Below are 11,375 nucleotides of genomic sequence, written 5' to 3'. Positions count from 1 at the left end.
TGTTGGTTGATCCCAGGGTGGATAGGACAGGAAATGGATCACTACACGTATATTCTGTTCATACACTCTCTCTCTTAAAACGTCTTCTATTTGTCACTGTCAGAGACAAGGCACTGGACTAGATGGAGTATTGGTGCAAGCCAGTATGGCACTTTTTATGTTCTGAAGCAGGAATGGCAAAGATGTGGCCTGTGGAGCCATACCATCCAGCCCCTGGTGCTGGCTCTGGATCTGAGTTGACCCATACATGGCACATGCCAGACTGGCCTCATGTGCAGGTCCTGGATATGTGCAGCCTGCGGTATTCACTCCAGGACCCATGCATATTGGATCCAGTGGTCTTGACATGCATTCTAGCTGGTCCAGGGCAAGTGCCATATGCAGTGCAGGCCCTGGAGCAGGTGCCATGTGTAGCACTCGCTTTGGACTGACTGGAGTGGGCATCATGCACATGTATCCTGGACTGGTTGGAGCAGGTGTTGTCAGTGCTGGATCCAGCATGGGTGGGGGGGGCATCCATGGTGCCAGTCCGGCCTGTTGTGTAGGACCAGCCTGGGGCTGACCCTACTGTTGTAAAAGGACACCCCTGTTGTAAAAGGCTTGCAGCATTATTCCTCCAGTTGTTCCTCCTGTTACCTACTGCACAAGTAAACCAAGGTTTGCAGGTATATAATAAGCATAGTAGAATTTATGAGTATAGTAAATCCCTTTGGCTGTTACCACTTATTGTCAGAGCAGCAGCTGAGAGGTAAAATGTGTTGGCTTGTAAGACAGGGTGTATGTTGATGATTTAAATTATCTGCTATTGCTGCTATGTATGTTGTTAGCACTTGTTTCCACAAGACTATAACATGAAGGAAGTAGTAGCTCCCTGTATTTTGAACTCATCTGGAATTTATTTTTATATGACATTTTCTCTGTATCTTGCTTGGTCTTTTGCTATCTCTGTGACTCTTTAGTGACTTTTGCTTAACAATTATAGGAAACTGGGTAAAATGAATCTATACAGGTGATAATTAGTTAGTGCACTAGGGAGAGCTTAAAGCAGTTAGCAGCCATTCTTTGTGGAGAGCTTTTCAGCTGAAAGGCATTAAATTGCTGAAAATTTCAATTGCACTGCACCAAACGCTGGCAGCAGAATCAGTCTACTTTGATTTACAGAAATCATTCTCTGGAGGGCTGGCATAAGGGCAGTGAAAGAATATTTGCTATATGAGACAAATCTAGGTCTATTTCAGAACAGGAAAGAGGTAATTGTCCATGGCACATTGAAGGAGTTTTTCATTGCTGTTTTTAAGAAGATGATTTGTGGCTGTGGGCTGCTTGAAATTGTGGGACAGTTGTCTGGACCATTAGGGACAATTGTTTGCTTACGAACACAGCAGACTGGACTTCATGGCCCAGGAGGTCCCTTCCAGTCTTGTGTTCGTATGATTCTAGATGAATGACCCAAAGGTGCCAAACCTAGCACTATCTCCATCTTTTTTCCAGTTAGTTAATAAAACAATACAGCAGCTCCCCCTGCACCAGCATTAAGGCATGATGGGATCTGATGCCCAATTCCACAGTCATTCCTCCTGCCATGTACGTGTGGCATGGCAGGATGTGTGGTTGTTGAGGCTGTGCTTCAGATGCAATTGTACTTTTCTTTTCAGTGTCTGTCAGTGGCTTTAGGTTGTCTTCCTTTTTGATTCTAGATCAATCTGCTGTCTCTCATGGTCCCCTGCATGTCATTTCTTCCTCCTTTTCTACCAGAACTGGCTCTTTTTTTTCTCTCTCTTGTTGCTACCTTATGTTTTTCTTTGCTTTTCCACAGTTCCTCAGCTCTTCCTCATCAACTAGCTCATTATAGATTTCTTCTGCCTTGTTCTTGTGGTCACATTCTTTTGTGGATGATCTAGGAGTCTCTTCTTCAGATCCTTTTTTTTTTTTTTTTTAAATGTCTGCAAATACTTGAAGTAGCTGTGCAGTCTTTTCTGTTCTCTCCTCCTCTTTCAAATCTACATCTGAATTCTATCATTGTCCCCAGCTTCAGCTCAACCTCTCAGTCATCTTCCATGAATTCTAGCAAGGAACAGTTCAGATGTAAATGGATTCTGTTGAATATCCACTGAAAGATTATGAATTCTGCATGCAGTCATTTTTGTTGTTTCATATCTTGCTTTGATTACTTGTAGCAGTCTTTGTAGCCATTAGAGTCGTCTCTTCCCAGTTCTTTTTATAAAGCAAAAGGACAACCTTGCCCCTGTTTGCTGTTTTGTTTGCTGGATATCGCTTGCCTTGGTTTACCACTGTTATTTTTCTTTATATAAGCTTCTAAAACATACAATATTCACAGTATTGGACAGCTGCAAGGAAATTTTCCTTGTATTTTGCAAATTAGTTAGCAATATTGCTGACTCGGGGCTGTCCAATTAGCAGGCATGAGCTGTATCCTGCATGCAAGGGGTTAATGTGTGGTGCTCAAGCACTTGCCTAGCTGCCACTCCTTTTCCTCTCCCCCTCTCGTGAGGAGGAGACTCAGGCCTGTGGGGCAGTGCATGGTAGGTGGGGGTCCAGTGAGTTTGCTGCTGGCATAGTGGTGGCAGCACAGGGAGGGAGGAGTTGCACACCACCCATGTGGCAGTGATTGCAGGCTGCACACAGCAGGCATCTTGGGCAGCTTGTGCAGCATACAGGCCTTATGGCATGCAGCTTGCATGTTGTATGGCCCAGTGTCCATTAGTAGTGTAGTGTGGGCCCTAGCTTCTCTGAAGCTGGACAGCTTGTTCTAACTGTGGTTTGACAGCTTGGCTTACCATATGGAAGAAGCAGTATTCTATAATTTGCACTCCTAACTTCTCTGCTCAGTGCAGCAGTATTAAATAGGACACGAGAGCAAACAAAATCTGGCACTGTGGAGCCAGTTAATTTCATTTGAGCTTGGAAAATCCGAATGTACACCAGCATATACCAGTGTACAGTCTTAAAATGCAAACTGAATTAAGGAATGAACAGCATTTTAACTGTTTTCAGGATTTCTTCCCCTCCCTATCCCCTCTTCTTTCTGTATCATCCCTTTATTTTTGGGGATGGGAACAGTTAAGTAGCATTGCACAGCTTCCCTGGTCTACCACTTGCAAATTAACACAAGTGGCTGGCTGGCTGGCTAATGTGTGCCAGTGTATCAGCAGCATTGTCAACACAAGTGTTCAAAAACGAATGTTGTGTTCATTATGTGCTTTTATTTAGCGACTAGGTTTTAAAGCATTTTCTCCACAATCAGAATTGTCATTTAAGAAAAAAACTTGAGAATCTTGCTTCACTTCAAGAGTTGCAGCTCATAGAAGCCATTCAATATAGTGAGTAAATTACTAGAGTTGACAGCCCCCCCCCCCCCCCCCCCTGATTATTCTTGTATGTTTTCCTTTGGTGTTACTGTGGCACCATTGGATGTGATGGGGACAGATTTCTTTTGGATTAGACTATCATTTTAATTATTCAGGGACTCCTTCAGGTTTGGGAAAGAGCCAAAAGAATTGGGTTGCTGTAGAATTTTCCTTATAGCCTTATTTGGTGGTGATAGATGGGAACTGTGTGGTGCATTTGTGGGAGATGTGTAGTATTGTTGTACTTTCTTATACACAGCTTGCAGAATATGATTATATATAGATTGTAGCCATATTGCTGCTGATGTTTGACTGACTGACGCTGTTCAACAAGGTCTCCTATCCAACAAGAGTCAAGCCGCTTTGGATGTTTTAATGATATGGCTTTCTTCATGTCTAAAATTGAAAGCACTCATATTATGTTTAGAGGTTAATTATAGATGTTAATATGCTTAAGTGCTTGTCCAAAGGACAAATGTACAGCATCCATGAGACAGTTTAGATCAGAGTATTTTCAAATGACATTGGCTTGACAAAGGCATAATAAGAGCAGCCTCTGCTCCACCACAGCCCAAGAATGAAGGGCAGAAATTGTGTTAGTCATTAAGAAAGCATTGGGGTATGTAGAAGTTTGCACAGCTTTTTGACTAGTTAATGATAATGCTGTCTCTCCTGACTCTCCTGCATTTGCTATCGTATCCATTTCCATTTGAATGTATTAAAGTGGTGCCCTCATCTGAACACTTATTTTTCAAAGAGCATAAAATGATTTTGCACAAATAATGTACTCATCTCTTGCACTTTATGGTTATAGCTTGTCATTTTTTCATGATTTGTACAAAAAGGCATAGGAACCTGCTAATATACATCATAGAGGATATCAATACACAAAATGCCAAGTATTTCAGCAATTAAGTTATTTATGAGATCTTTTCTTCAGCAAAGCTTTGGCTGTATGATTTGAAAAGAAGAAACTCACAAAAGAAAAAACTTACACTAGAAAGAAAAAGTAGCAAAAAAATGAGTTCTGCATCAGCAGATGAAACAAAATCTGTTGTAAAGAAGGTAAAATCTATCACAGCTGTTTATCTTTGTTTCTTGTATGTGACACATTTTTGCTATGCAAGTGATCTATCTGTTGTCTAATGATGTCACATTTGGACTTGTTTTATATCGTCTGTTGTTCCATTATAAAAAAATATGTATATTAGAATGCTGAAGAGACACAGACAAAATAAGTAGAAAAACATCATTGACTTTGATCTAAGTGTTGTGTCTCTCTTTGTTTTTCATTTGTTATTTGTATTAAAAAACCAAAGATGTCACACAGGATGGAACAGCAAGATTGGTAAATATTGAAACTATTGATTGCATGAGGTGTTTCTTGAATGTTTGTTATACAGTTTTCTTGTAGAATGCTTAACTGTTGTGTATTTAAATTGATAGTTGTATAATATGCACATCTGTGATGTGATGGTAATTTAATGGCATAGCAATTATTCTTCCAGTTTTGCTGCTGGGAATACAGAGACATCAAAGAATGCATTTTGACTAAGATCACAGAAAAAGTATGTGGCGCATACCAGGAAAGGAATTTAGACCTTGCCTCTGGATAACAGTGAACCAATTCCTCCTTCTGTTTACTCTCACCCTCATCAATGCAGTAGTCAAACAGCATCCCGGTATTGTACACAAAAACAAAGCCAACAAAATTTTCTACTGTTTTTTCATATGTAGAGATGATTTATTTCTGGGCTGTCCAACTTCTAAGAAGCCAGGGACCATACCAGTGGGATCTGTATGTCTGGGGAAGGGGTGGCAATTGGGTTGGGTGCACTAGTGAAGGACAGGGGCCTGACAGCCTGCAGGTGGGCACTGTGTGCATGGGCGGGGCAAGGGGCACAGGCTCTACAGGTTGCACACTGTGTGGGTGGATGCACTATGTACAGGTGGGAGAGCAGGACCCCCCCCTACCACAACACATGCACACAGCACCAACACCAGACCACAACCCTATGCACTGTAACTGGGGTTAGTGTGAATTGGGTCCACAGACAGGCTGCCCATGCTGCATGCAACATACATAGCTGATCTGGGGCACATATTGCATGTGGCACCTGCTCCAGACAAGTCCCTCAGCTCTGGATCTTGGGGTGGTTATGAATCAGCCCATAGATCAGCCCTGCAAACTACATTCAACCTGCAGGGCTGGTCTGACACCACATGTAGTACATGCCCCAAACTGGCCCCACATATTGCATGTAGCGTGTGCTCCAGACCAGCCTTGTGTGCCACATGCGGGGCTGATGCATGCTGCATAATGCCTGAGGTTGGAACCAACCTGTATGGATGGCTTGTAGATCCAACCCTGCCTGTAGACTGATGGTACTAGATTTAGAACCCAGATGCCTTGTTCTGGGGGGACCCAAAACCCTCCAACTGACAACAACCTTTCCATTCAATAATAGGCAAATTTATTGCTACGCAGCGGTAACAGAAAAAAAAATAATACAAGCAATTCTATAACTACCAATTCCAGGGCTGTCATCAGAGCTGAGATGCATCTGGCCAGAACACAAGCTTCACTTTGAGGTTCTCTCTCAAATGTCAAATGTCAGCAGCCTGAAGGTTGAAGGCTGAGCACCCCCCGCCCCCGTGGAGGGGATGAGATGGGCTGGTGGTATGTCCTTTGTCCATGTGCCTTGAGTTCCCCTCTGGGCAGGGGGAGACTCCTCTTGCAGGTCCTTTGTTGCTTTGAAGTCTTGGCTTTTGTATTTTTTTCCTCTCCTGATGATTCTTTATCCATGGCTATCACAGGTTAGCCTGTCTACAGTAGTCACACTGTCCCTGTTCTGTCCTGTCAGCATAGTCCTTTGTTTCACAAGTCCATCACGTGCACAGATCCTAATTTGGGCTTTCCAGGCCTTCTCTTAATTTAATTTGTTTTCCCAAAATTGGAATGCTCAGACCCCCCACTTCTTTGGGCCTTGTGAGCTGGTGTCACCTTCTCACATAATGGAACAGTGTGGTATATGCCCACAATTTCCCAGGCTATGTGTATATCTGTTGGCCTTATTGTGTTAGACACCCTGCCTGTCTTGAAATCTGTGAGAACAGTGTGTGTGACAACTAGGCCTTTAAAAATCAACCCTTGCTGCTGTCTGGAACCATTATTCTAATACATATTTGTTGACCTACAAATCAAATCCCAAAAGCAAACCCCTGAATACCATTTTATAGCCATCACACACCTGCCCCAAACCCCTTACCTCGTGTAGGGTGGGGAAGGTGTCTATATAAAATAGAAATAAGATGAGAGATACAGACTGTCTCTTCAATGGTGAGGGCAGTGTAGGAGGAGGCCTCTGCCTATGCGTTCATGTATTCACAAACGATTCTAGTATCTTGTTCATCGCTATACAGTCTGGGTGCTTACCATTAGTGAATTAATCAACCTACTAAGCCAGTGGTGTCACACTCATCCAGCCTCACAAGCCAGATGAGCATTCCCCTGAGCTAGTCTGTATGTTGGACTGGGACTGACCTCCCACCACCACCACTTGCCCCAGGGTGCTGGGTTCAGCACCTGCATTGCACATATCACTCACCAGGTAGCTGCAGATAGCATGTGGGCTGGATCCAGTGCTGCAAGTAGCACAAGAGGGTCAGTCTGGGGCACTGCAAGCAGCCTGAGCTGCAGATTCCCTGTTCTGCATACAGGGCCAGGCCAACCTTGTAGGCAGCACATACCATGCCATATAGTATCACGTTTCCCCCCCCCCCCCAATTTGTCTCCTGGAGCAGTAGGATGTACAGTGGAGTGTGGTGTTGTGTCTTGGATTTTTTTGTATTGGGTGATATGACACTTGATTCCCTGAGTGACAGTGATTGGATGCGTGGATGTGCAGCATCTTGGAAGATGGATGCAATGGCTGGGCCAGCTGCAGAATTTTTTTTCCATTTTGTTGGAGTTGCCCATAGAATCAGAAAATTACAGTTGGAAGGGACCTCAGATGGTCATCTAGTCCAACCTCCATTCAGCTGGCATTCAGTAGGTTATGTGGATCTTTGTTGCATATATTTGAGGAATTATCCCATGATGTATCATGTGGTTTAATGAGATATTTAGAAATAAATTCTTTGCTCTGATGCAACTTGTATTACTTTTAGGCAGCAGAAATAGTTAGATTTTCCACCCTGCTCATAAAACAGGCTGTATACAGTCAAAAGTACTCCTTCCTGGGAATTCAGCTTCATTTATTTTTTTTGGTATCCAAAATAAAATCCAGGCACTGACCTCATTTTTACTTCCCCCTGAAGCTTGGTTTGTTCCTAAAGTTTCCCCCCACAGGCTCTCTCCATTCCCATCACCCTTGCCAAAGGCAGCCCCTCCTGATAGAAGCTAGCTGAATTGTGACTCAGAATACCACTAGAAGTCCATGCATGTTTTGAAGCACCTCATAACTGAAGGCCTATATAGAAAAGTCCAGTTATTTTGTTACAGTGTAATAGGCAGGCTACCTGCAGAAAACTACTGTCGTGATGTTGTGAATTGTGTATGGCTGCATTACAAAGGGTAGAATTTGGCAATTTAAATATTTTATCTTTTTGTAGTTCATGAAGTTTGTTGCTATTAATACATGGTTTTGTTTGCTGTAAAAGTTTTAAATCGTTTCAACACCATTTTCATATTTCATTGTTTGTCTTGCTATTTCCTAAGGAAATATTTTTAACAGGTTAAATGTAACACTGTAGCATCGCTTACTTGGTCTTCAGCTCAAATTGGCTGTGAAAATTAGCTCTCGTAGAATTTGCCAGCTATTACCAATTTCAGTCTGAAGACTGAAGTAAATAAAGCTCATTTAGGAAAATGTAGTTTCAAGAAAATACATGTAAACAAATGCATACTCTTGGATAAAAGAGTGTTTTGCTGTTGATCGTACAAGCTTTTGTACTCACGGGGAAGCTGAGTTTAATGTTCTTTCCTTCAGAACACTTACACTGTGGTCAGATCTGTCATGTTTCAAATCGTTCTATTCACTTTCATCTAAACTGGTTCTTTTATACCTCCTTGCTTGGCATTAAACATTAAGATCTACCACTGTCTTGAAGCAGTCATCTAGGCAAGGAAAGAAGGTAGTTCCTTCTAATAGTTTTTCTGGGCTTTTTTTTTTTCTTTAGCTGTTTCTTCTCTGCTCACTCCATTATTTTTATTTTTGCTAGCTCGGGGTGGCCTTGCCTTGAAGCCATGCTTGGTAATCTGCACTGAAACATCTCAGTTTTCTTTTGTAAATATTTAATGTATATGGAACAGTGTGAAAGTTATACTTATGGCCAACTTATTAGCGGAGCACAGGTAGCCACCAGAGAGCATGCATTTGGCTTCTTTAGGTGAGTGTAAAATGTCCTGAGTCATTGTACTTTTCTAACACTGAAAGTTATTGGCAGGCAAGGTTCTTTGGATAGATGTGTTATCTTTTATTAGACCAGCTAAATAGTGTGTATGTGGGGGGGAGTTCTTTGCATACTTGCAGGCACAAATGCCCTTCTTCAGGCAGAGTGAGACTCTGGTGGTGTTGTGTTCTCCAAGGTAGAAGAGAAGCCAATTTGTAACACGCAGGTCTGTGAAATTGCAAATCAGTGGTACTTTGGAAGACAATAGGTAGAGACAGAAGGGGAGGGGTGGGCAAGAAAGGGAAATGTGTGAAGGACTGTAACTGGTCAGCTGCAGGCAGGTTACCTGGGGTTATCAGATGTCAGGCAGGTTGTAACGTGTCATAAATCCAATGTCTATATTAAGTTCATGATTTTTTTGTATTTAGTAGATTTAGATTTAGGAAGTGAAGTTCATGGGCTTGTCTAAGATAGATGTTTTGTAAATTCCCTTTGAGGATTAGAACTGAGAGATTGGAGAGGGAGTGTTTATGTTGTGAAAAGTGGGCACCCACAGGTAATTGGATATTTTTGTCTTTGGATTTTTGGTGAGTGTTCACTGTGGTACATAGTTGTTTAGTTTCTCCTACATATTTTCCATCAGGGCATTTAGTGCACTGGATGAGATACACGGCCTTGTCCAGAAATGCCATCCTAGTGTGGGATGTTGGTGTATAAGCTGGTAACATCCATAGAGGCTAGGAAGGTATTGCTGGGAAGGTGGTTTGTTTTAAGTTTTTGCATAGTCTGTTGTGTCTGGGATAAAACTCAGTCTTTGGGTGACAAGAGGTTTTAGGATGGATTCGATGAAACCTGATACTTCTTTAGTTAGGGTTCCATGGTTGGAAATTATAGGTCTGCTGTGACTTCCTTGTTTGTGGATTTTAGGGAACATGTAAAAAGTCCCTGGATTGGGTAGTGGTAGGATCAGGGTCTGAAGTTTTTCTTGTAGTTCAGATGAAACTGATGTGAAAGATGGTTTTAATGTGAAAAGGGGAGTTGGACCTTCCTCTAATTTTTCATAGTAGGTGGTGTCAGAGTTCTTTGTTACTGATTGTATGTAAGCAGGAAATTGATTGTATTATTGATGTATGTAAGCAGAACATGTACAGCTAACATACTTGTCTTCAACATCTTGAACTGGGATGGGGCAAAGAAGTGTTATCAAAGGGATTGTGCTCTGTAGAGTGATCTAATGTAGCCTGTAAATTACTGTTCAGTTTCTCTTGAATGAGTATTCAGGCCAGAGCTAAATATATCCTATTTAAAATCTGTACATACGCACTAAGCAGAACACTATCCATATGATTTTCCTTTCTCTGTTCCTTCCTTTGTCATAGTCTTGCTGTTTTGCAGTTTATCCAATCTTCCAGATAATGAATTGATTTTGCTTCATGAGTTTCAATTCTGCATCCTCTAAGTCACTTTTAAGTATCCTTAAATAAAATGAGAGAATAAAAGCAAAATGAAAGTAAGGGTGTGGGGTATTTTGTGCTGGCATTTATCAACATAGTCCCAATCTGAGGTTGTTGATTAGGGCTTAATTATCCATTTAAGATGTCTGACCTACTCTTAGACCAGGTACAGATGTTCAAAAAGCCCAAGGTGGAATCAATCTAAGTCACATGCTTTAAGCACCTTGGGTTAGGTCGGTAGTGAACTTGACATGTTTGACCTTTGGTGGAAGAGTGAGGGGGACATACAGGCTGCCTGCACTGAGCAAGGCCAGCAGGTTGGGGGTGCTCCTGCACACCTCCCAGTGGGCTCCCAAGGCTCCTGGAGACTGAGCTCATCCAAGAGCAGCTGGCTGGATGGGCCACCCCTATTGGTTGCCAGGCACAACTGAACAGCCCTCCCCCACCTCCCCCAGGCAGCATCAGCAATGGGCATGCTGGCACATACTGGAGGCCAGCCTGCTCAGCCATGCTTTGCCTGGTTCTACTCCCTGGGCCTGTACCTACACATGGAGGTATGAGGGTCCTCAGGTGGGCTTCTACACACTCACCCAGGAACCTCCATGCCTCCACAAGCTGGTGCAGCCCCAAGGAGCAGGACCTGGCTGCTGGGTTCAGTTAAGCATCCCTCATCTCCCTCTTCCCCCCTGCACTCTCAGCAGCATCAGCCACTGTGACAATTCGGCTCTATGAGGGCTCAGGGGCAAGACCAGCTGGGCGCTTGGCAAGAGCAGCTGAGCGTGGGCCGACTGCTAGCGTGCCTCCCTTGTGAGGTGGGGTAGTGGGGGGCTGCAAAGTGCTGGATGAAATAGATCAAACTTGAGTCAGTACAGAATCTGGTACAGAAGTTCGATGGATCAGGCTAACCTGAATCACTTAAGTCTGACACCACATCAATCCAGTTCTGCCTCAGACCTTAATTCATATTTTCATAGTTCGTAGGGTCGGAAGGGACCTGAGCAGATCATCAAGTCCGACCCCCTACCATGGCAGGAAAGAGTACTGGGGTCAAACGACCCTCAGCAAAGTGTTCATCCAGCCTCCTCTTAAAGACCCCCAGGGTAGGAGCCAGCACCACTTCTCTTGGAAGTTGGTTCCAGATCCTAGCCGCCCTGACAGT

This window comes from Crocodylus porosus, unplaced genomic scaffold (assembly GCF_001723895.1).
Source record: "Crocodylus porosus isolate Cpor-Errol unplaced genomic scaffold, CroPor_comp1, whole genome shotgun sequence".
NCBI classification, from domain to species: domain Eukaryota; kingdom Metazoa; phylum Chordata; order Crocodylia; family Crocodylidae; genus Crocodylus; species Crocodylus porosus.
This window is presented reverse-complemented; position numbering follows the sequence as displayed.